Source organism: Convolutriloba macropyga, chromosome 9 (genome assembly GCF_964194025.1).
Source record: "Convolutriloba macropyga chromosome 9, txConMacr16.3, whole genome shotgun sequence".
NCBI lineage: Eukaryota > Metazoa > Xenacoelomorpha > Acoela > Convolutidae > Convolutriloba > Convolutriloba macropyga.
In genome coordinates, this window is record NC_134476.1 from 23,423,881 (window position 1) to 23,447,247 (window position 23,367).

The window sequence follows — 23,367 nt, forward strand, 5'->3', positions numbered from 1 at the left end:
ATCGAGCGCGGATACTTTTTTGGAAATCGGTAAAAACTTGTCCAAAATGGTTCGCGGTGCCAGTTTTTTTTATTTTATCCCAAGCTATGGCTCAAGTGGAGCATGCCCACAAAAAATGAGCCAAATCGGACTAAAATTGACGATTTGGTGACCAAAACAAAGTTCGGTGATCGAAAAAGTTAAGCCTCATCGAGCGCGGATACTTTTTTGGAAATCGGTAAAAACTTGTCCAAAATGGTTCGCGGTGCCAGATTTTTTTATTTTATCCCAAATTATGGCTCAAGTGGAGCATGCCCACAAAAAATGAGCCAAATCGGACTAAAATTGACGATTTGGTGACCAAAACAAAGTTCGGTGATCGAAAAAGTTAAGCCTCATCGAGCGCGGATACTTTTTGTAAATGACAATTTCAGCAGTAACCATTGCTCCAAACACACCCCATATACTTGTAAAGGCCATTATAATAGTTCCCCTGCTTGCGTATTATGTATATTTGATATTTGGAATTGTCTCGGAAACATCAATACTAATTGTATAATTTCCCTTTATTAAACTAACTTTTAAGTTAGTGCAAATCGCTCAGTTCCATTCTTTAGGCTGCACTCCGCTAACGCAGAGTGCATTCAAATAAAACTTATCAAATAGAGTTAATACTTACCTATTTAATAAGTTTATCACAACAATTAGGCTAAAAGCAACTCGCTACTGATTTTCCCAATTACCGGCCTAAACCCACTGAAGTCATACTTCCGGTTCAATGTCCGGTTATACAGGTTCCTCGTACCCAATTCATCTGTGCTTTGTTTTGCGGCCGTTCCACTGTATTGTGGATGGTTGGAAGCAAAAAGTTTGCGCGTTTGTCATAATACACTGTATGGCTACGAATTGCATAAATTATAACACAACCGTGGCTAAAATTGCATGTATTAAGTGACTATTTTGCAAACCGCAAGGCGGCGAGTTAAAGTGATCCTGTATATGAATATGAGACTACAATACAATACTGTTGTATATAAATTCGCTCCCGCTTACGCAAATGCCTACGACCATACCATGTTGAATGCACCGGTTCTCGTCCGATCACCGAAGTTAAGCAACATTGGGCCTGGTTAGTACTTGGATGGGTGACCGCTTGGGAACACCAGGTGTTGTAGGCTTTTTCTTTTGAGTATTCAAACCTCATAGAATACTTTTATTCGATATTTACACATTTTAGAGCCTCAAAAAGCCTCGGTGATCGAAAAAGTTAAGCCTCATCGAGCGCGGATACTTTTTTGGAAATCGGTAAAAACTTGTCCAAAATGGTTCGCGGTGCCAGTTTTTTTTATTTTATCCCAAACTATGGCTCAAGTGGAGCATGCCCACAAAAAATGAGCCAAATCGGACTAAAATTGACGATTTGGTGACCAAAACAAAGTTCGGTGATCGAAAAAGTTAAGCCTCATCGAGCGCGGATACTTTTTTGGAAATCGGTAAAAACTTGTCCAAAATGGTTCGCGGTGCCAGTTTTTTTTATTTTATCCCAAGCTATGGCTCAAGTGGAGCATGCCCACAAAAAATGAGCCAAATCGGACTAAAATTGACGATTTGGTGACCAAAACAAAGTTCGGTGATCGAAAAAGTTAAGCCTCATCGAGCGCGGATACTTTTTTGGAAATCGGTAAAAACTTGTCCAAAATGGTTCGCGGTGCCAGTTTTTTTTATTTTATCCCAAGCTATGGCTCAAGTGGAGCATGCCCACAAAAAATGAGCCAAATCGGACTAAAATTGACGATTTGGTGACCAAAACAAAGTTCGGTGATCGAAAAAGTTAAGCCTCATCGAGCGCGGATACTTTTTTGGAAATCGGTAAAAACTTGTCCAAAATGGTTCGCGGTGCCAGTTTTTTTTATTTTATCCCAAGCTATGGCTCAAGTGGAGCATGCCCACAAAAAATGAGCCAAATCGGACTAAAATTGACGATTTGGTGACCAAAACAAAGTTCGGTGATCGAAAAAGTTAAGCCTCATCGAGCGCGGATACTTTTTTGGAAATCGGTAAAAACTTGTCCAAAATGGTTCGCGGTGCCAGATTTTTTTATTTTATCCCAAATTATGGCTCAAGTGGAGCATGCCCACAAAAAATGAGCCAAATCGGACTAAAATTGACGATTTGGTGACCAATACAAAGTTCGGTGATCGAAAAAGTTAAGCCTCATCGAGCGCGGATACTTTTTGTAAATGACAATTTCAGCAGTAACCATTGCTCCAAACACACCCCATATACTTGTAAAGGCCATTATAATAGTTCCCCTGCTTGCGTATTATGTATATTTGATATTTGGAATTGTCTCGGAAACATCAATACTAATTGTATAATTTCCCTTTATTAAACTAACTTTTAAGTTAGTGCAAATCGCTCAGTTCCATTCTTTAGGCTGCACTCCGCTAACGCAGAGTGCATTCAAATAAAACTTATCAAATAGAGTTAATACTTACCTATTTAATAAGTTTATCACAACAATTAGGCTAAAAGCAACTCGCTACTGATTTTCCCAATTACCGGCCTAAACCCACTGAAGTCATACTTCCGGTTCAATGTCCGGTTATACAGGTTCCTCGTACCCAATTCATCTGTGCTTTGTTTTGCGGCCGTTCCACTGTATTGTGGATGGTTGGAAGCAAAAAGTTTGCGCGTTTGTCATAATACACTGTATGGCTACGAATTGCATAAATTATAACACAACCGTGGCTAAAATTGCATGTATTAAGTGACTATTTTGCAAACCGCAAGGCGGCGAGTTAAAGTGATCCTGTATATGAATATGAGACTACAATACAATACTGTTGTATATAAATTCGCTCCCGCTTACGCAAATGCCTACGACCATACCATGTTGAATGCACCGGTTCTCGTCCGATCACCGAAGTTAAGCAACATTGGGCCTGGTTAGTACTTGGATGGGTGACCGCTTGGGAACACCAGGTGTTGTAGGCTTTTTCTTTTGAGTATTCAAACCTCATAGAATACTTTTATTCGATATTTACACATTTTAGAGCCTCAAAAAGCCTCGGTGATCGAAAAAGTTAAGCCTCATCGAGCGCGGATACTTTTTTGGAAATCGGTAAAAACTTGTCCAAAATGGTTCGCGGTGCCAGTTTTTTTTATTTTATCCCAAACTATGGCTCAAGTGGAGCATGCCCACAAAAAATGAGCCAAATCGGACTAAAATTGACGATTTGGTGACCAAAACAAAGTTCGGTGATCGAAAAAGTTAAGCCTCATCGAGCGCGGATACTTTTTTGGAAATCGGTAAAAACTTGTCCAAAATGGTTCGCGGTGCCAGTTTTTTTTATTTTATCCCAAGCTATGGCTCAAGTGGAGCATGCCCACAAAAAATGAGCCAAATCGGACTAAAATTGACGATTTGGTGACCAAAACAAAGTTCGGTGATCGAAAAAGTTAAGCCTCATCGAGCGCGGATACTTTTTTGGAAATCGGTAAAAACTTGTCCAAAATGGTTCGCGGTGCCAGTTTTTTTTATTTTATCCCAAGCTATGGCTCAAGTGGAGCATGCCCACAAAAAATGAGCCAAATCGGACTAAAATTGACGATTTGGTGACCAAAACAAAGTTCGGTGATCGAAAAAGTTAAGCCTCATCGAGCGCGGATACTTTTTTGGAAATCGGTAAAAACTTGTCCAAAATGGTTCGCGGTGCCAGTTTTTTTTATTTTATCCCAAGCTATGGCTCAAGTGGAGCATGCCCACAAAAAATGAGCCAAATCGGACTAAAATTGACGATTTGGTGACCAAAACAAAGTTCGGTGATCGAAAAAGTTAAGCCTCATCGAGCGCGGATACTTTTTTGGAAATCGGTAAAAACTTGTCCAAAATGGTTCGCGGTGCCAGATTTTTTTATTTTATCCCAAATTATGGCTCAAGTGGAGCATGCCCACAAAAAATGAGCCAAATCGGACTAAAATTGACGATTTGGTGACCAATACAAAGTTCGGTGATCGAAAAAGTTAAGCCTCATCGAGCGCGGATACTTTTTGTAAATGACAATTTCAGCAGTAACCATTGCTCCAAACACACCCCATATACTTGTAAAGGCCATTATAATAGTTCCCCTGCTTGCGTATTATGTATATTTGATATTTGGAATTGTCTCGGAAACATCAATACTAATTGTATAATTTCCCTTTATTAAACTAACTTTTAAGTTAGTGCAAATCGCTCAGTTCCATTCTTTAGGCTGCACTCCGCTAACGCAGAGTGCATTCAAATAAAACTTATCAAATAGAGTTAATACTTACCTATTTAATAAGTTTATCACAACAATTAGGCTAAAAGCAACTCGCTACTGATTTTCCCAATTACCGGCCTAAACCCACTGAAGTCATACTTCCGGTTCAATGTCCGGTTATACAGGTTCCTCGTACCCAATTCATCTGTGCTTTGTTTTGCGGCCGTTCCACTGTATTGTGGATGGTTGGAAGCAAAAAGTTTGCGCGTTTGTCATAATACACTGTATGGCTACGAATTGCATAAATTATAACACAACCGTGGCTAAAATTGCATGTATTAAGTGACTATTTTGCAAACCGCAAGGCGGCGAGTTAAAGTGATCCTGTATATGAATATGAGACTACAATACAATACTGTTGTATATAAATTCGCTCCCGCTTACGCAAATGCCTACGACCATACCATGTTGAATGCACCGGTTCTCGTCCGATCACCGAAGTTAAGCAACATTGGGCCTGGTTAGTACTTGGATGGGTGACCGCTTGGGAACACCAGGTGTTGTAGGCTTTTTCTTTTGAGTATTCAAACCTCATAGAATACTTTTATTCGATATTTACACATTTTAGAGCCTCAAAAAGCCTCGGTGATCGAAAAAGTTAAGCCTCATCGAGCGCGGATACTTTTTTGGAAATCGGTAAAAACTTGTCCAAAATGGTTCGCGGTGCCAGTTTTTTTTATTTTATCCCAAACTATGGCTCAAGTGGAGCATGCCCACAAAAAATGAGCCAAATCGGACTAAAATTGACGATTTGGTGACCAAAACAAAGTTCGGTGATCGAAAAAGTTAAGCCTCATCGAGCGCGGATACTTTTTTGGAAATCGGTAAAAACTTGTCCAAAATGGTTCGCGGTGCCAGTTTTTTTTATTTTATCCCAAGCTATGGCTCAAGTGGAGCATGCCCACAAAAAATGAGCCAAATCGGACTAAAATTGACGATTTGGTGACCAAAACAAAGTTCGGTGATCGAAAAAGTTAAGCCTCATCGAGCGCGGATACTTTTTTGGAAATCGGTAAAAACTTGTCCAAAATGGTTCGCGGTGCCAGTTTTTTTTATTTTATCCCAAGCTATGGCTCAAGTGGAGCATGCCCACAAAAAATGAGCCAAATCGGACTAAAATTGACGATTTGGTGACCAAAACAAAGTTCGGTGATCGAAAAAGTTAAGCCTCATCGAGCGCGGATACTTTTTTGGAAATCGGTAAAAACTTGTCCAAAATGGTTCGCGGTGCCAGATTTTTTTATTTTATCCCAAATTATGGCTCAAGTGGAGCATGCCCACAAAAAATGAGCCAAATCGGACTAAAATTGACGATTTGGTGACCAATACAAAGTTCGGTGATCGAAAAAGTTAAGCCTCATCGAGCGCGGATACTTTTTGTAAATGACAATTTCAGCAGTAACCATTGCTCCAAACACACCCCATATACTTGTAAAGGCCATTATAATAGTTCCCCTGCTTGCGTATTATGTATATTTGATATTTGGAATTGTCTCGGAAACATCAATACTAATTGTATAATTTCCCTTTATTAAACTAACTTTTAAGTTAGTGCAAATCGCTCAGTTCCATTCTTTAGGCTGCACTCCGCTAACGCAGAGTGCATTCAAATAAAACTTATCAAATAGAGTTAATACTTACCTATTTAATAAGTTTATCACAACAATTAGGCTAAAAGCAACTCGCTACTGATTTTCCCAATTACCGGCCTAAACCCACTGAAGTCATACTTCCGGTTCAATGTCCGGTTATACAGGTTCCTCGTACCCAATTCATCTGTGCTTTGTTTTGCGGCCGTTCCACTGTATTGTGGATGGTTGGAAGCAAAAAGTTTGCGCGTTTGTCATAATACACTGTATGGCTACGAATTGCATAAATTATAACACAACCGTGGCTAAAATTGCATGTATTAAGTGACTATTTTGCAAACCGCAAGGCGGCGAGTTAAAGTGATCCTGTATATGAATATGAGACTACAATACAATACTGTTGTATATAAATTCGCTCCCGCTTACGCAAATGCCTACGACCATACCATGTTGAATGCACCGGTTCTCGTCCGATCACCGAAGTTAAGCAACATTGGGCCTGGTTAGTACTTGGATGGGTGACCGCTTGGGAACACCAGGTGTTGTAGGCTTTTTCTTTTGAGTATTCAAACCTCATAGAATACTTTTATTCGATATTTACACATTTTAGAGCCTCAAAAAGCCTCGGTGATCGAAAAAGTTAAGCCTCATCGAGCGCGGATACTTTTTTGGAAATCGGTAAAAACTTGTCCAAAATGGTTCGCGGTGCCAGTTTTTTTTATTTTATCCCAAACTATGGCTCAAGTGGAGCATGCCCACAAAAAATGAGCCAAATCGGACTAAAATTGACGATTTGGTGACCAAAACAAAGTTCGGTGATCGAAAAAGTTAAGCCTCATCGAGCGCGGATACTTTTTTGGAAATCGGTAAAAACTTGTCCAAAATGGTTCGCGGTGCCAGTTTTTTTTATTTTATCCCAAGCTATGGCTCAAGTGGAGCATGCCCACAAAAAATGAGCCAAATCGGACTAAAATTGACGATTTGGTGACCAAAACAAAGTTCGGTGATCGAAAAAGTTAAGCCTCATCGAGCGCGGATACTTTTTTGGAAATCGGTAAAAACTTGTCCAAAATGGTTCGCGGTGCCAGTTTTTTTTATTTTATCCCAAGCTATGGCTCAAGTGGAGCATGCCCACAAAAAATGAGCCAAATCGGACTAAAATTGACGATTTGGTGACCAAAACAAAGTTCGGTGATCGAAAAAGTTAAGCCTCATCGAGCGCGGATACTTTTTTGGAAATCGGTAAAAACTTGTCCAAAATGGTTCGCGGTGCCAGATTTTTTTATTTTATCCCAAATTATGGCTCAAGTGGAGCATGCCCACAAAAAATGAGCCAAATCGGACTAAAATTGACGATTTGGTGACCAATACAAAGTTCGGTGATCGAAAAAGTTAAGCCTCATCGAGCGCGGATACTTTTTGTAAATGACAATTTCAGCAGTAACCATTGCTCCAAACACACCCCATATACTTGTAAAGGCCATTATAATAGTTCCCCTGCTTGCGTATTATGTATATTTGATATTTGGAATTGTCTCGGAAACATCAATACTAATTGTATAATTTCCCTTTATTAAACTAACTTTTAAGTTAGTGCAAATCGCTCAGTTCCATTCTTTAGGCTGCACTCCGCTAACGCAGAGTGCATTCAAATAAAACTTATCAAATAGAGTTAATACTTACCTATTTAATAAGTTTATCACAACAATTAGGCTAAAAGCAACTCGCTACTGATTTTCCCAATTACCGGCCTAAACCCACTGAAGTCATACTTCCGGTTCAATGTCCGGTTATACAGGTTCCTCGTACCCAATTCATCTGTGCTTTGTTTTGCGGCCGTTCCACTGTATTGTGGATGGTTGGAAGCAAAAAGTTTGCGCGTTTGTCATAATACACTGTATGGCTACGAATTGCATAAATTATAACACAACCGTGGCTAAAATTGCATGTATTAAGTGACTATTTTGCAAACCGCAAGGCGGCGAGTTAAAGTGATCCTGTATATGAATATGAGACTACAATACAATACTGTTGTATATAAATTCGCTCCCGCTTACGCAAATGCCTACGACCATACCATGTTGAATGCACCGGTTCTCGTCCGATCACCGAAGTTAAGCAACATTGGGCCTGGTTAGTACTTGGATGGGTGACCGCTTGGGAACACCAGGTGTTGTAGGCTTTTTCTTTTGAGTATTCAAACCTCATAGAATACTTTTATTCGATATTTACACATTTTAGAGCCTCAAAAAGCCTCGGTGATCGAAAAAGTTAAGCCTCATCGAGCGCGGATACTTTTTTGGAAATCGGTAAAAACTTGTCCAAAATGGTTCGCGGTGCCAGTTTTTTTTATTTTATCCCAAACTATGGCTCAAGTGGAGCATGCCCACAAAAAATGAGCCAAATCGGACTAAAATTGACGATTTGGTGACCAAAACAAAGTTCGGTGATCGAAAAAGTTAAGCCTCATCGAGCGCGGATACTTTTTTGGAAATCGGTAAAAACTTGTCCAAAATGGTTCGCGGTGCCAGTTTTTTTTATTTTATCCCAAGCTATGGCTCAAGTGGAGCATGCCCACAAAAAATGAGCCAAATCGGACTAAAATTGACGATTTGGTGACCAAAACAAAGTTCGGTGATCGAAAAAGTTAAGCCTCATCGAGCGCGGATACTTTTTTGGAAATCGGTAAAAACTTGTCCAAAATGGTTCGCGGTGCCAGTTTTTTTTATTTTATCCCAAGCTATGGCTCAAGTGGAGCATGCCCACAAAAAATGAGCCAAATCGGACTAAAATTGACGATTTGGTGACCAAAACAAAGTTCGGTGATCGAAAAAGTTAAGCCTCATCGAGCGCGGATACTTTTTTGGAAATCGGTAAAAACTTGTCCAAAATGGTTCGCGGTGCCAGATTTTTTTATTTTATCCCAAATTATGGCTCAAGTGGAGCATGCCCACAAAAAATGAGCCAAATCGGACTAAAATTGACGATTTGGTGACCAATACAAAGTTCGGTGATCGAAAAAGTTAAGCCTCATCGAGCGCGGATACTTTTTGTAAATGACAATTTCAGCAGTAACCATTGCTCCAAACACACCCCATATACTTGTAAAGGCCATTATAATAGTTCCCCTGCTTGCGTATTATGTATATTTGATATTTGGAATTGTCTCGGAAACATCAATACTAATTGTATAATTTCCCTTTATTAAACTAACTTTTAAGTTAGTGCAAATCGCTCAGTTCCATTCTTTAGGCTGCACTCCGCTAACGCAGAGTGCATTCAAATAAAACTTATCAAATAGAGTTAATACTTACCTATTTAATAAGTTTATCACAACAATTAGGCTAAAAGCAACTCGCTACTGATTTTCCCAATTACCGGCCTAAACCCACTGAAGTCATACTTCCGGTTCAATGTCCGGTTATACAGGTTCCTCGTACCCAATTCATCTGTGCTTTGTTTTGCGGCCGTTCCACTGTATTGTGGATGGTTGGAAGCAAAAAGTTTGCGCGTTTGTCATAATACACTGTATGGCTACGAATTGCATAAATTATAACACAACCGTGGCTAAAATTGCATGTATTAAGTGACTATTTTGCAAACCGCAAGGCGGCGAGTTAAAGTGATCCTGTATATGAATATGAGACTACAATACAATACTGTTGTATATAAATTCGCTCCCGCTTACGCAAATGCCTACGACCATACCATGTTGAATGCACCGGTTCTCGTCCGATCACCGAAGTTAAGCAACATTGGGCCTGGTTAGTACTTGGATGGGTGACCGCTTGGGAACACCAGGTGTTGTAGGCTTTTTCTTTTGAGTATTCAAACCTCATAGAATACTTTTATTCGATATTTACACATTTTAGAGCCTCAAAAAGCCTCGGTGATCGAAAAAGTTAAGCCTCATCGAGCGCGGATACTTTTTTGGAAATCGGTAAAAACTTGTCCAAAATGGTTCGCGGTGCCAGTTTTTTTTATTTTATCCCAAACTATGGCTCAAGTGGAGCATGCCCACAAAAAATGAGCCAAATCGGACTAAAATTGACGATTTGGTGACCAAAACAAAGTTCGGTGATCGAAAAAGTTAAGCCTCATCGAGCGCGGATACTTTTTTGGAAATCGGTAAAAACTTGTCCAAAATGGTTCGCGGTGCCAGTTTTTTTTATTTTATCCCAAGCTATGGCTCAAGTGGAGCATGCCCACAAAAAATGAGCCAAATCGGACTAAAATTGACGATTTGGTGACCAAAACAAAGTTCGGTGATCGAAAAAGTTAAGCCTCATCGAGCGCGGATACTTTTTTGGAAATCGGTAAAAACTTGTCCAAAATGGTTCGCGGTGCCAGTTTTTTTTATTTTATCCCAAGCTATGGCTCAAGTGGAGCATGCCCACAAAAAATGAGCCAAATCGGACTAAAATTGACGATTTGGTGACCAAAACAAAGTTCGGTGATCGAAAAAGTTAAGCCTCATCGAGCGCGGATACTTTTTTGGAAATCGGTAAAAACTTGTCCAAAATGGTTCGCGGTGCCAGATTTTTTTATTTTATCCCAAATTATGGCTCAAGTGGAGCATGCCCACAAAAAATGAGCCAAATCGGACTAAAATTGACGATTTGGTGACCAATACAAAGTTCGGTGATCGAAAAAGTTAAGCCTCATCGAGCGCGGATACTTTTTGTAAATGACAATTTCAGCAGTAACCATTGCTCCAAACACACCCCATATACTTGTAAAGGCCATTATAATAGTTCCCCTGCTTGCGTATTATGTATATTTGATATTTGGAATTGTCTCGGAAACATCAATACTAATTGTATAATTTCCCTTTATTAAACTAACTTTTAAGTTAGTGCAAATCGCTCAGTTCCATTCTTTAGGCTGCACTCCGCTAACGCAGAGTGCATTCAAATAAAACTTATCAAATAGAGTTAATACTTACCTATTTAATAAGTTTATCACAACAATTAGGCTAAAAGCAACTCGCTACTGATTTTCCCAATTACCGGCCTAAACCCACTGAAGTCATACTTCCGGTTCAATGTCCGGTTATACAGGTTCCTCGTACCCAATTCATCTGTGCTTTGTTTTGCGGCCGTTCCACTGTATTGTGGATGGTTGGAAGCAAAAAGTTTGCGCGTTTGTCATAATACACTGTATGGCTACGAATTGCATAAATTATAACACAACCGTGGCTAAAATTGCATGTATTAAGTGACTATTTTGCAAACCGCAAGGCGGCGAGTTAAAGTGATCCTGTATATGAATATGAGACTACAATACAATACTGTTGTATATAAATTCGCTCCCGCTTACGCAAATGCCTACGACCATACCATGTTGAATGCACCGGTTCTCGTCCGATCACCGAAGTTAAGCAACATTGGGCCTGGTTAGTACTTGGATGGGTGACCGCTTGGGAACACCAGGTGTTGTAGGCTTTTTCTTTTGAGTATTCAAACCTCATAGAATACTTTTATTCGATATTTACACATTTTAGAGCCTCAAAAAGCCTCGGTGATCGAAAAAGTTAAGCCTCATCGAGCGCGGATACTTTTTTGGAAATCGGTAAAAACTTGTCCAAAATGGTTCGCGGTGCCAGTTTTTTTTATTTTATCCCAAACTATGGCTCAAGTGGAGCATGCCCACAAAAAATGAGCCAAATCGGACTAAAATTGACGATTTGGTGACCAAAACAAAGTTCGGTGATCGAAAAAGTTAAGCCTCATCGAGCGCGGATACTTTTTGTAAATGACAATTTCAGCAGTAACCATTGCTCCAAACACACCCCATATACTTGTAAAGGCCATTATAATAGTTCCCCTGCTTGCGTATTATGTATATTTGATATTTGGAATTGTCTCGGAAACATCAATACTAATTGTATAATTTCCCTTTATTAAACTAACTTTTAAGTTAGTGCAAATCGCTCAGTTCCATTCTTTAGGCTGCACTCCGCTAACGCAGAGTGCATTCAAATAAAACTTATCAAATAGAGTTAATACTTACCTATTTAATAAGTTTATCACAACAATTAGGCTAAAAGCAACTCGCTACTGATTTTCCCAATTACCGGCCTAAACCCACTGAAGTCATACTTCCGGTTCAATGTCCGGTTATACAGGTTCCTCGTACCCAATTCATCTGTGCTTTGTTTTGCGGCCGTTCCACTGTATTGTGGATGGTTGGAAGCAAAAAGTTTGCGCGTTTGTCATAATACACTGTATGGCTACGAATTGCATAAATTATAACACAACCGTGGCTAAAATTGCATGTATTAAGTGACTATTTTGCAAACCGCAAGGCGGCGAGTTAAAGTGATCCTGTATATGAATATGAGACTACAATACAATACTGTTGTATATAAATTCGCTCCCGCTTACGCAAATGCCTACGACCATACCATGTTGAATGCACCGGTTCTCGTCCGATCACCGAAGTTAAGCAACATTGGGCCTGGTTAGTACTTGGATGGGTGACCGCTTGGGAACACCAGGTGTTGTAGGCTTTTTCTTTTGAGTATTCAAACCTCATAGAATACTTTTATTCGATATTTACACATTTTAGAGCCTCAAAAAGCCTCGGTGATCGAAAAAGTTAAGCCTCATCGAGCGCGGATACTTTTTTGGAAATCGGTAAAAACTTGTCCAAAATGGTTCGCGGTGCCAGTTTTTTTTATTTTATCCCAAACTATGGCTCAAGTGGAGCATGCCCACAAAAAATGAGCCAAATCGGACTAAAATTGACGATTTGGTGACCAAAACAAAGTTCGGTGATCGAAAAAGTTAAGCCTCATCGAGCGCGGATACTTTTTTGGAAATCGGTAAAAACTTGTCCAAAATGGTTCGCGGTGCCAGTTTTTTTTATTTTATCCCAAGCTATGGCTCAAGTGGAGCATGCCCACAAAAAATGAGCCAAATCGGACTAAAATTGACGATTTGGTGACCAAAACAAAGGTCGGTGATCGAAAAAGTTAAGCCTCATCGAGCGCGGATACTTTTTTGGAAATCGGTAAAAACTTGTCCAAAATGGTTCGCGGTGCCAGTTTTTTTTATTTTATCCCAAGCTATGGCTCAAGTGGAGCATGCCCACAAAAAATGAGCCAAATCGGACTAAAATTGACGATTTGGTGACCAAAACAAAGGTCGGTGATCGAAAAAGTTAAGCCTCATCGAGCGCGGATACTTTTTTGGAAATCGGTAAAAACTTGTCCAAAATGGTTCGCGGTGCCAGATTTTTTTATTTTATCCCAAATTATGGCTCAAGTGGAGCATGCCCACAAAAAATGAGCCAAATCGGACTAAAATTGACGATTTGGTGACCAATACAAAGTTCGGTGATCGAAAAAGTTAAGCCTCATCGAGCGCGGATACTTTTTGTAAATGACAATTTCAGCAGTAACCATTGCTCCAAACACACCCCATATACTTGTAAAGGCCATTATAATAGTTCCCCTGCTTGCGTATTATGTATATTTGATATTTGGAATTGTCTCGGAAACATCAATACTAATTGTATAATTTCCCTTTATTAAACTAACTTTTAAGTTAGTGCAAATCGCTCAGTTCCATTCTTTAGGCTGCACTCCGCTAACGCAGAGTGCATTCAAATAAAACTTATCAAATAGAGTTAATACTTACCTATTTAATAAGTTTATCACAACAATTAGGCTAAAAGCAACTCGCTACTGATTTTCCCAATTACCGGCCTAAACCCACTGAAGTCATACTTCCGGTTCAATGTCCGGTTATACAGGTTCCTCGTACCCAATTCATCTGTGCTTTGTTTTGCGGCCGTTCCACTGTATTGTGGATGGTTGGAAGCAAAAAGTTTGCGCGTTTGTCATAATACACTGTATGGCTACGAATTGCATAAATTATAACACAACCGTGGCTAAAATTGCATGTATTAAGTGACTATTTTGCAAACCGCAAGGCGGCGAGTTAAAGTGATCCTGTATATGAATATGAGACTACAATACAATACTGTTGTATATAAATTCGCTCCCGCTTACGCAAATGCCTACGACCATACCATGTTGAATGCACCGGTTCTCGTCCGATCACCGAAGTTAAGCAACATTGGGCCTGGTTAGTACTTGGATGGGTGACCGCTTGGGAACACCAGGTGTTGTAGGCTTTTTCTTTTGAGTATTCAAACCTCATAGAATACTTTTATTCGATATTTACACATTTTAGAGCCTCAAAAAGCCTCGGTGATCGAAAAAGTTAAGCCTCATCGAGCGCGGATACTTTTTTGGAAATCGGTAAAAACTTGTCCAAAATGGTTCGCGGTGCCAGTTTTTTTTATTTTATCCCAAACTATGGCTCAAGTGGAGCATGCCCACAAAAAATGAGCCAAATCGGACTAAAATTGACGATTTGGTGACCAAAACAAAGTTCGGTGATCGAAAAAGTTAAGCCTCATCGAGCGCGGATACTTTTTTGGAAATCGGTAAAAACTTGTCCAAAATGGTTCGCGGTGCCAGTTTTTTTTATTTTATCCCAAGCTATGGCTCAAGTGGAGCATGCCCACAAAAAATGAGCCAAATCGGACTAAAATTGACGATTTGGTGACCAAAACAAAGGTCGGTGATCGAAAAAGTTAAGCCTCATCGAGCGCGGATACTTTTTTGGAAATCGGTAAAAACTTGTCCAAAATGGTTCGCGGTGCCAGTTTTTTTTATTTTATCCCAAGCTATGGCTCAAGTGGAGCATGCCCACAAAAAATGAGCCAAATCGGACTAAAATTGACGATTTGGTGACCAAAACAAAGGTCGGTGATCGAAAAAGTTAAGCCTCATCGAGCGCGGATACTTTTTTGGAAATCGGTAAAAACTTGTCCAAAATGGTTCGCGGTGCCAGTTTTTTTTATTTTATCCCAAGCTATGGCTCAAGTGGAGCATGCCCACAAAAAATGAGCCAAATCGGACTAAAATTGACGATTTGGTGACTAAAACAAAGTTCGGTGATCGAAAAAGTTAAGCCTCATCGAGCGCGGATACTTTTTGTAAATGACAATTTCAGCGGTAACCATTGCTCCAAACACACCCCATATACTTGTAAAGGCCATTATAATAGTTCCCCTGCTTGCGTGTTATGCATATTTGATATTTGGAACTGTCTCGGAAACATCAATACTAATTGTATAATTTCCCTTTATTAAACTAACTTTTAACTTAGTGCAAATCGCTCAGTTCCATTCTTTAGGCTGCACTCCGCTAACGCAGAGTGCATTCAAATAAAACTTATCAAATAGAGTTAATACTTACCTATTTAATAAGTTTATCACAACAATTAGGCTAAAAGCAACTCGCTACTGATTTTCCCAATTACCGGCCTAAACCCACTGAAGTCATACTTCCGTTTCAATGTCCGGTTATACAGGTTCCTCGTACCCAATTCATCTGTGCTTTGTTTTGCGGCCGTTCCACTGTATTGTGGATGGTTGGAAGCAAAAAGTTTGCGCGTTTGTCATAATACACTGTATGGCTACGAATTGCATAAATTATAACACAACCGTGGCTAAAATTGCATGTATTAAGTGACTATTTTGCAAACCGCAAGGCGGCGAGTTAAAGTGATCCTGTATATGAATATGAGACTACAATACAATACTGTTGTATATAAATTCGCTCCCGCTTACGCAAATGCCTACGACCATACCATGTTGAATGCACCGGTTCTCGTCCGATCACCGAAGTTAAGCAACATTGGGCCTGGTTAGTACTTGGATGGGTGACCGCTTGGGAACACCAGGTGTTGTAGGCTTTTTCTTTTGAGTATTCAAACCTCATAGAATACTTTTATTCGATATTTACACATTTTAGAGCCTCAAAAAGCCTCGGTGATCGAAAAAGTTAAGCCTCATCGAGCGCGGATACTTTTTTGGAAATCGGTAAAAACTTGTCCAAAATGGTTCGCGGTGCCAGTTTTTTTTATTTTATCCCAAACTATGGCTCAAGTGGAGCATGCCCACAAAAAATGAGCCAAATCGGACTAAAATTGACGATTTGGTGACCAAAACAAAGTTCGGTGATCGAAAAAGTTAAGCCTCATCGAGCGCGGATACTTTTTTGGAAATCGGTAAAAACTTGTCCAAAATGGTTCGCGGTGCCAGTTTTTTTTATTTTATCCCAAGCTATGGCTCAAGTGGAGCATGCCCACAAAAAATGAGCCAAATCGGACTAAAATTGACGATTTGGTGACCAAAACAAAGGTCGGTGATCGAAAAAGTTAAGCCTCATCGAGCGCGGATACTTTTTTGGAAATCGGTAAAAACTTGTCCAAAATGGTTCGCGGTGCCAGTTTTTTTTATTTTATCCCAAGCTATGGCTCAAGTGGAGCATGCCCACAAAAAATGAGCCAAATCGGACTAAAATTGACGATTTGGTGACCAAAACAAAGGTCGGTGATCGAAAAAGTTAAGCCTCATCGAGCGCGGATACTTTTTTGGAAATCGGTAAAAACTTGTCCAAAATGGTTCGCGGTGCCAGTTTTTTTTATTTTATCCCAAGCTATGGCTCAAGTGGAGCATGCCCACAAAAAATGAGCCAAATCGGACTAAAATTGACGATTTGGTGACCAAAACAAAGTTCGGTGATCGAAAAAGTTAAGCCTCATCGAGCGCGGATACTTTTTTGGAAATCGGTAAAAACTTGTCCAAAATGGTTCGCGGTGCCAGATTTTTTTATTTTATCCCAAATTATGGCTCAAGTGGAGCATGCCCACAAAAAATGAGCCAAATCGGACTAAAATTGACGATTTGGTGACCAATACAAAGTTCGGTGATCGAAAAAGTTAAGCCTCATCGAGCGCGGATACTTTTTGTAAATGACAATTTCAGCAGTAACCATTGCTCCAAACACACCCCATATACTTGTAAAGGCCATTATAATAGTTCCCCTGCTTGCGTATTATGTATATTTGATATTTGGAATTGTCTCGGAAACATCAATACTAATTGTATAATTTCCCTTTATTAAACTAACTTTTAAGTTAGTGCAAATCGCTCAGTTCCATTCTTTAGGCTGCACTCCGCTAACGCAGAGTGCATTCAAATAAAACTTATCAAATAGAGTTAATACTTACCTATTTAATAAGTTTATCACAACAATTAGGCTAAAAGCAACTCGCTACTGATTTTCCCAATTACCGGCCTAAACCCACTGAAGTCATACTTCCGGTTCAATGTCCGGTTATACAGGTTCCTCGTACCCAATTCATCTGTGCTTTGTTTTGCGGCCGTTCCACTGTATTGTGGATGGTTGGAAGCAAAAAGTTTGCGCGTTTGTCATAATACACTGTATGGCTACGAATTGCATAAATTATAACACAACCGTGGCTAAAATTGCATGTATTAAGTGACTATTTTGCAAACCGCAAGGCGGCGAGTTAAAGTGATCCTGTATATGAATATGAGACTACAATACAATACTGTTGTATATAAATTCGCTCCCGCTTACGCAAATGCCTACGACCATACCATGTTGAATGCACCGGTTCTCGTCCGATCACCGAAGTTAAGCAACATTGGGCCTGGTTAGTACTTGGATGGGTGACCGCTTGGGAACACCAGGTGTTGTAGGCTTTTTCTTTTGAGTATTCAAACCTCATAGAATACTTTTATTCGATATTTACACATTTTAGAGCCTCAAAAAGCCTCGGTGATCGAAAAAGTTAAGCCTCATCGAGCGCGGATACTTTTTTGGAAATCGGTAAAAACTTGTCCAAAATGGTTCGCGGTGCCAGTTTTTTTTATTTTATCCCAAACTATGGCTCAAGTGGAGCATGCCCACAAAAAATGAGCCAAATCGGACTAAAATTGACGATTTGGTGACCAAAACAAAGTTCGGTGATCGAAAAAGTTAAGCCTCATCGAGCGCGGATACTTTTTTGGAAATCGGTAAAAACTTGTCCAAAATGGTTCGCGGTGCCAGTTTTTTTTATTTTATCCCAAGCTATGGCTCAAGTGGAGCATGCCCACAAAAAATGAGCCAAATCGGACTAAAATTGACGATTTGGTGACCAAAACAAAGTTCGGTGATCGAAAAAGTTAAGCCTCATCGAGCGCGGATACTTTTTTGGAAATCGGTAAAAACTTGTCCAAAATGGTTCGCGGTGCCAGTTTTTTTTATTTTATCCCAAGCTATGGCTCAAGTGGAGCATGCCCACAAAAAATGAGCCAAATCGGACTAAAATTGACGATTTGGTGACCAAAACAAAGTTCGGTGATCGAAAAAGTTAAGCCTCATCGAGCGCGGATACTTTTTTGGAAATCGGTAAAAACTTGTCCAAAATGGTTCGCGGTGCCAGATTTTTTTATTTTATCCCAAATTATGGCTCAAGTGGAGCATGCCCACAAAAAATGAGCCAAATCGGACTAAAATTGACGATTTGGTGACCAATACAAAGTTCGGTGATCGAAAAAGTTAAGCCTCATCGAGCGCGGATACTTTTTGTAAATGACAATTTCAGCAGTAACCATTGCTCCAAACACACCCCATATACTTGTAAAGGCCATTATAATAGTTCCCCTGCTTGCGTATTATGTATATTTGATATTTGGAATTGTCTCGGAAACATCAATACTAATTGTATAATTTCCCTTTATTAAACTAACTTTTAAGTTAGTGCAAATCGCTCAGTTCCATTCTTTAGGCTGCACTCCGCTAACGCAGAGTGCATTCAAATAAAACTTATCAAATAGAGTTAATACTTACCTATTTAATAAGTTTATCACAACAATTAGGCTAAAAGCAACTCGCTACTGATTTTCCCAATTACCGGCCTAAACCCACTGAAGTCATACTTCCGGTTCAATGTCCGGTTATACAGGTTCCTCGTACCCAATTCATCTGTGCTTTGTTTTGCGGCCGTTCCACTGTATTGTGGATGGTTGGAAGCAAAAAGTTTGCGCGTTTGTCATAATACACTGTATGGCTACGAATTGCATAAATTATAACACAACCGTGGCTAAAATTGCATGTATTAAGTGACTATTTTGCAAACCGCAAGGCGGCGAGTTAAAGTGATCCTGTATATGAATATGAGACTACAATACAATACTGTTGTATATAAATTCGCTCCCGCTTACGCAAATGCCTACGACCATACCATGTTGAATGCACCGGTTCTCGTCCGATCACCGAAGTTAAGCAACATTGGGCCTGGTTAGTACTTGGATGGGTGACCGCTTGGGAACACCAGGTGTTGTAGGCTTTTTCTTTTGAGTATTCAAACCTCATAGAATACTTTTATTCGATATTTACACATTTTAGAGCCTCAAAAAGCCTCGGTGATCGAAAAAGTTAAGCCTCATCGAGCGCGGATACTTTTTTGGAAATCGGTAAAAACTTGTCCAAAATGGTTCGCGGTGCCAGTTTTTTTTATTTTATCCCAAACTATGGCTCAAGTGGAGCATGCCCACAAAAAATGAGCCAAATCGGACTAAAATTGACGATTTGGTGACCAAAACAAAGTTCGGTGATCGAAAAAGTTAAGCCTCATCGAGCGCGGATACTTTTTTGGAAATCGGTAAAAACTTGTCCAAAATGGTTCGCGGTGCCAGTTTTTTTTATTTTATCCCAAGCTATGGCTCAAGTGGAGCATGCCCACAAAAAATGAGCCAAATCGGACTAAAATTGACGATTTGGTGACCAAAACAAAGTTCGGTGATCGAAAAAGTTAAGCCTCATCGAGCGCGGATACTTTTTTGGAAATCGGTAAAAACTTGTCCAAAATGGTTCGCGGTGCCAGTTTTTTTTATTTTATCCCAAGCTATGGCTCAAGTGGAGCATGCCCACAAAAAATGAGCCAAATCGGACTAAAATTGACGATTTGGTGACCAAAACAAAGTTCGGTGATCGAAAAAGTTAAGCCTCATCGAGCGCGGATACTTTTTTGGAAATCGGTAAAAACTTGTCCAAAATGGTTCGCGGTGCCAGATTTTTTTATTTTATCCCAAATTATGGCTCAAGTGGAGCATGCCCACAAAAAATGAGCCAAATCGGACTAAAATTGACGATTTGGTGACCAATACAAAGTTCGGTGATCGAAAAAGTTAAGCCTCATCGAGCGCGGATACTTTTTGTAAATGACAATTTCAGCAGTAACCATTGCTCCAAACACACCCCATATACTTGTAAAGGCCATTATAATAGTTCCCCTGCTTGCGTATTATGTATATTTGATATTTGGAATTGTCTCGGAAACATCAATACTAATTGTATAATTTCCCTTTATTAAACTAACTTTTAAGTTAGTGCAAATCGCTCAGTTCCATTCTTTAGGCTGCACTCCGCTAACGCAGAGTGCATTCAAATAAAACTTATCAAATAGAGTTAATACTTACCTATTTAATAAGTTTATCACAACAATTAGGCTAAAAGCAACTCGCTACTGATTTTCCCAATTACCGGCCTAAACCCACTGAAGTCATACTTCCGGTTCAATGTCCGGTTATACAGGTTCCTCGTACCCAATTCATCTGTGCTTTGTTTTGCGGCCGTTCCACTGTATTGTGGATGGTTGGAAGCAAAAAGTTTGCGCGTTTGTCATAATACACTGTATGGCTACGAATTGCATAAATTATAACACAACCGTGGCTAAAATTGCATGTATTAAGTGACTATTTTGCAAACCGCAAGGCGGCGAGTTAAAGTGATCCTGTATATGAATATGAGACTACAATACAATACTGTTGTATATAAATTCGCTCCCGCTTACGCAAATGCCTACGACCATACCATGTTGAATGCACCGGTTCTCGTCCGATCACCGAAGTTAAGCAACATTGGGCCTGGTTAGTACTTGGATGGGTGACCGCTTGGGAACACCAGGTGTTGTAGGCTTTTTCTTTTGAGTATTCAAACCTCATAGAATACTTTTATTCGATATTTACACATTTTAGAGCCTCAAAAAGCCTCGGTGATCGAAAAAGTTAAGCCTCATCGAGCGCGGATACTTTTTTGGAAATCGGTAAAAACTTGTCCAAAATGGTTCGCGGTGCCAGTTTTTTTTATTTTATCCCAAATTATGGCTCAAGTGGAGCATGCCCACAAAAAATGAGCCAAATCGGACTAAAATTGACGATTTGGTGACCAAAACAAAGTTCGGTGATCGAAAAAGTTAAGCCTCATCGAGCGCGGATACTTTTTGTAAATGACAATTTCAGCAGTAACCATTGCTCCAAACACACCCCATATACTTGTAAAGGCCATTATAATAGTTCCCCTGCTTGCGTATTATGTATATTTGATATTTGGAATTGTCTCGGAAACATCAATACTAATTGTATAATTTCCCTTTATTAAACTAACTTTTAAGTTAGTGCAAATCGCTCAGTTCCATTCTTTAGGCTGCACTCCGCTAACGCAGAGTGCATTCAAATAAAACTTATCAAATAGAGTTAATACTTACCTATTTAATAAGTTTATCACAACAATTAGGCTAAAAGCAACTCGCTACTGATTTTCCCAATTACCGGCCTAAACCCACTGAAGTCATACTTCCGGTTCAATGTCCGGTTATACAGGTTCCTCGTACCCAATTCATCTGTGCTTTGTTTTGCGGCCGTTCCACTGTATTGTGGATGGTTGGAAGCAAAAAGTTTGCGCGTTTGTCATAATACACTGTATGGCTACGAATTGCATAAATTATAACACAACCGTGGCTAAAATTGCATGTATTAAGTGACTATTTTGCAAACCGCAAGGCGGCGAGTTAAAGTGATCCTGTATATGAATATGAGACTACAATACAATACTGTTGTATATAAATTCGCTCCCGCTTACGCAAATGCCTACGACCATACCATGTTGAATGCACCGGTTCTCGTCCGATCACCGAAGTTAAGCAACATTGGGCCTGGTTAGTACTTGGATGGGTGACCGCTTGGGAACACCAGGTGTTGTAGGCTTTTTCTTTTGAGTATTCAAACCTCATAGAATACTTTTATTCGATATTTACACATTTTAGAGCCTCAAAAAGCCTCGGTGATCGAAAAAGTTAAGCCTCATCGAGCGCGGATACTTTTTTGGAAATCGGTAAAAACTTGTCCAAAATGGTTCGCGGTGCCAGTTTTTTTTATTTTATCCCAAACTATGGCTCAAGTGGAGCATGCCCACAAAAAATGAGCCAAATCGGACTAAAATAGACGATTTGGTGACCAAAACAAAGTTCGGTGATCGAAAAAGTTAAGCCTCATCGAGCGCGGATACTTTTTTGGAAATCGGTAAAAACTTGTCCAAAATGGTTCGCGGTGCCAGTTTTTTTTATTTTATCCCAAGCTATGGCTCAAGTGGAGCATGCCCACAAAAAATGAGCCAAATCGGACTAAAATTGACGATTTGGTGACCAAAACAAAGTTCGGTGATCGAAAAAGTTAAGCCTCATCGAGCGCGGATACTTTTTTGGAAATCGGTAAAAACTTGTCCAAAATGGTTCGCGGTGCCAGTTTTTTTTATTTTATCTCAAGCTATGGCTCAAGTGGAGCATGCCCACAAAAAATGAGCCAAATCGGACTAAAATTGACGATTTGGTGACCAAAACAAAGTTCGGTGATCGAAAAAGTTAAGCCTCATCGAGCGCGGATACTTTTTTGGAAATCGGTAAAAACTTGTCCAAAATGGTTCGCGGTGCCAGTTTTTTTTATTTTATCCCAAGCTATGGCTCAAGTGGAGCATGCCCACAAAAAATGAGCCAAATCGGACTAAAATTGACGATTTGGTGACCAAAACAAAGTTCGGTGATCGAAAAAGTTAAGCCTCATCGAGCGCGGATACTTTTTTGGAAATCGGTAAAAACTTGTCCAAAATGGTTCGCGGTGCCAGTTTTTTTTATTTTATCCCAAGCTATGGCTCAAGTGGAGCATGCCCACAAAAAATGAGCCAAATCGGACTAAAATTGACGATTTGGTGACCAAAACAAAGTTCGGTGATCGAAAAAGTTAAGCCTCATCGAGCGCGGATACTTTTTTGGAAATCGGTAAAAACTTGTCCAAAATGGTTCGCGGTGCCAGTTTTTTTTATTTTATCCCAAGCTATGGCTCAAGTGGAGCATGCCCACAAAAAATGAGCCAAATCGGACTAAAATTGACGATTTGGTGACCAAAACAAAGTTCGGTGATCGAAAAAGTTAAGCCTCATCGAGCGCGGATACTTTTTTGGAAATCGGTAAAAACTTGTCCAAAATGGTTCGCGGTGCCAGTTTTTTTTATTTTATCCCAAGCTATGGCTCAAGTGGAGCATGCCCACAAAAAATGAGCCAAATCGGACTAAAATTGACGATTTGGTGACCAAAACAAAGTTCGGTGATCGAAAAAGTTAAGCCTCATCGAGCGCGGATACTTTTTTGGAAATCGGTAAAAACTTGTCCAAAATGGTTCGCGGTGCCAGTTTTTTTTATTTTATCCCAAGCTATGGCTCAAGTGGAGCATGCCCACAAAAAATGAGCCAAATCGGACTAAAATTGACGATTTGGTGACCAAAA

The 23,367-nt window shown here is 39.8% G+C and overlaps 14 non-coding genes across 14 annotated transcripts; all 14 read left to right on the forward strand.

Moving 5' to 3' along the window:
* Nucleotides 1-1,038: 1,038 nt before the first annotated feature.
* On the forward strand, nucleotides 1,039-1,157 carry LOC142346656 (5S ribosomal RNA). The gene has a single exon (XR_012759704.1). It is a non-coding gene; the product is annotated as a 5S ribosomal RNA (ribosomal RNA).
* A 1,700-nt stretch (nucleotides 1,158-2,857) lies between these two features.
* Nucleotides 2,858-2,976, forward strand: LOC142346668 (5S ribosomal RNA). Its single transcript, XR_012759716.1, has one exon. It is a non-coding gene; the product is annotated as a 5S ribosomal RNA (ribosomal RNA).
* A 1,700-nt stretch (nucleotides 2,977-4,676) lies between these two features.
* On the forward strand, nucleotides 4,677-4,795 carry LOC142346680 (5S ribosomal RNA). The gene has a single exon (XR_012759727.1). It is a non-coding gene; the product is annotated as a 5S ribosomal RNA (ribosomal RNA).
* A 1,512-nt stretch (nucleotides 4,796-6,307) lies between these two features.
* On the forward strand, nucleotides 6,308-6,426 carry LOC142346692 (5S ribosomal RNA). The gene has a single exon (XR_012759738.1). It is a non-coding gene; the product is annotated as a 5S ribosomal RNA (ribosomal RNA).
* A 1,512-nt stretch (nucleotides 6,427-7,938) lies between these two features.
* Nucleotides 7,939-8,057, forward strand: LOC142346703 (5S ribosomal RNA). Its single transcript, XR_012759749.1, has one exon. It is a non-coding gene; the product is annotated as a 5S ribosomal RNA (ribosomal RNA).
* A 1,512-nt stretch (nucleotides 8,058-9,569) lies between these two features.
* LOC142346715 (5S ribosomal RNA) lies at nucleotides 9,570-9,688 on the forward strand. The gene has a single exon (XR_012759760.1). It is a non-coding gene; the product is annotated as a 5S ribosomal RNA (ribosomal RNA).
* Nucleotides 9,689-11,200: 1,512 nt separating this feature from the next.
* On the forward strand, nucleotides 11,201-11,319 carry LOC142346726 (5S ribosomal RNA). Its single transcript, XR_012759771.1, has one exon. It is a non-coding gene; the product is annotated as a 5S ribosomal RNA (ribosomal RNA).
* Nucleotides 11,320-12,267: 948 nt separating this feature from the next.
* Nucleotides 12,268-12,386, forward strand: LOC142346738 (5S ribosomal RNA). The gene has a single exon (XR_012759783.1). It is a non-coding gene; the product is annotated as a 5S ribosomal RNA (ribosomal RNA).
* Nucleotides 12,387-13,898: 1,512 nt separating this feature from the next.
* LOC142346749 (5S ribosomal RNA) lies at nucleotides 13,899-14,017 on the forward strand. Its single transcript, XR_012759794.1, has one exon. It is a non-coding gene; the product is annotated as a 5S ribosomal RNA (ribosomal RNA).
* A 1,512-nt stretch (nucleotides 14,018-15,529) lies between these two features.
* LOC142346760 (5S ribosomal RNA) lies at nucleotides 15,530-15,648 on the forward strand. The gene has a single exon (XR_012759805.1). It is a non-coding gene; the product is annotated as a 5S ribosomal RNA (ribosomal RNA).
* A 1,700-nt stretch (nucleotides 15,649-17,348) lies between these two features.
* LOC142346771 (5S ribosomal RNA) lies at nucleotides 17,349-17,467 on the forward strand. The gene has a single exon (XR_012759816.1). It is a non-coding gene; the product is annotated as a 5S ribosomal RNA (ribosomal RNA).
* A 1,512-nt stretch (nucleotides 17,468-18,979) lies between these two features.
* On the forward strand, nucleotides 18,980-19,098 carry LOC142346783 (5S ribosomal RNA). Its single transcript, XR_012759827.1, has one exon. It is a non-coding gene; the product is annotated as a 5S ribosomal RNA (ribosomal RNA).
* Nucleotides 19,099-20,610: 1,512 nt separating this feature from the next.
* Nucleotides 20,611-20,729, forward strand: LOC142346795 (5S ribosomal RNA). The gene has a single exon (XR_012759838.1). It is a non-coding gene; the product is annotated as a 5S ribosomal RNA (ribosomal RNA).
* A 948-nt stretch (nucleotides 20,730-21,677) lies between these two features.
* LOC142346807 (5S ribosomal RNA) lies at nucleotides 21,678-21,796 on the forward strand. The gene has a single exon (XR_012759849.1). It is a non-coding gene; the product is annotated as a 5S ribosomal RNA (ribosomal RNA).
* The last annotated feature ends 1,571 nt before the right edge of the window (nucleotides 21,797-23,367 follow it).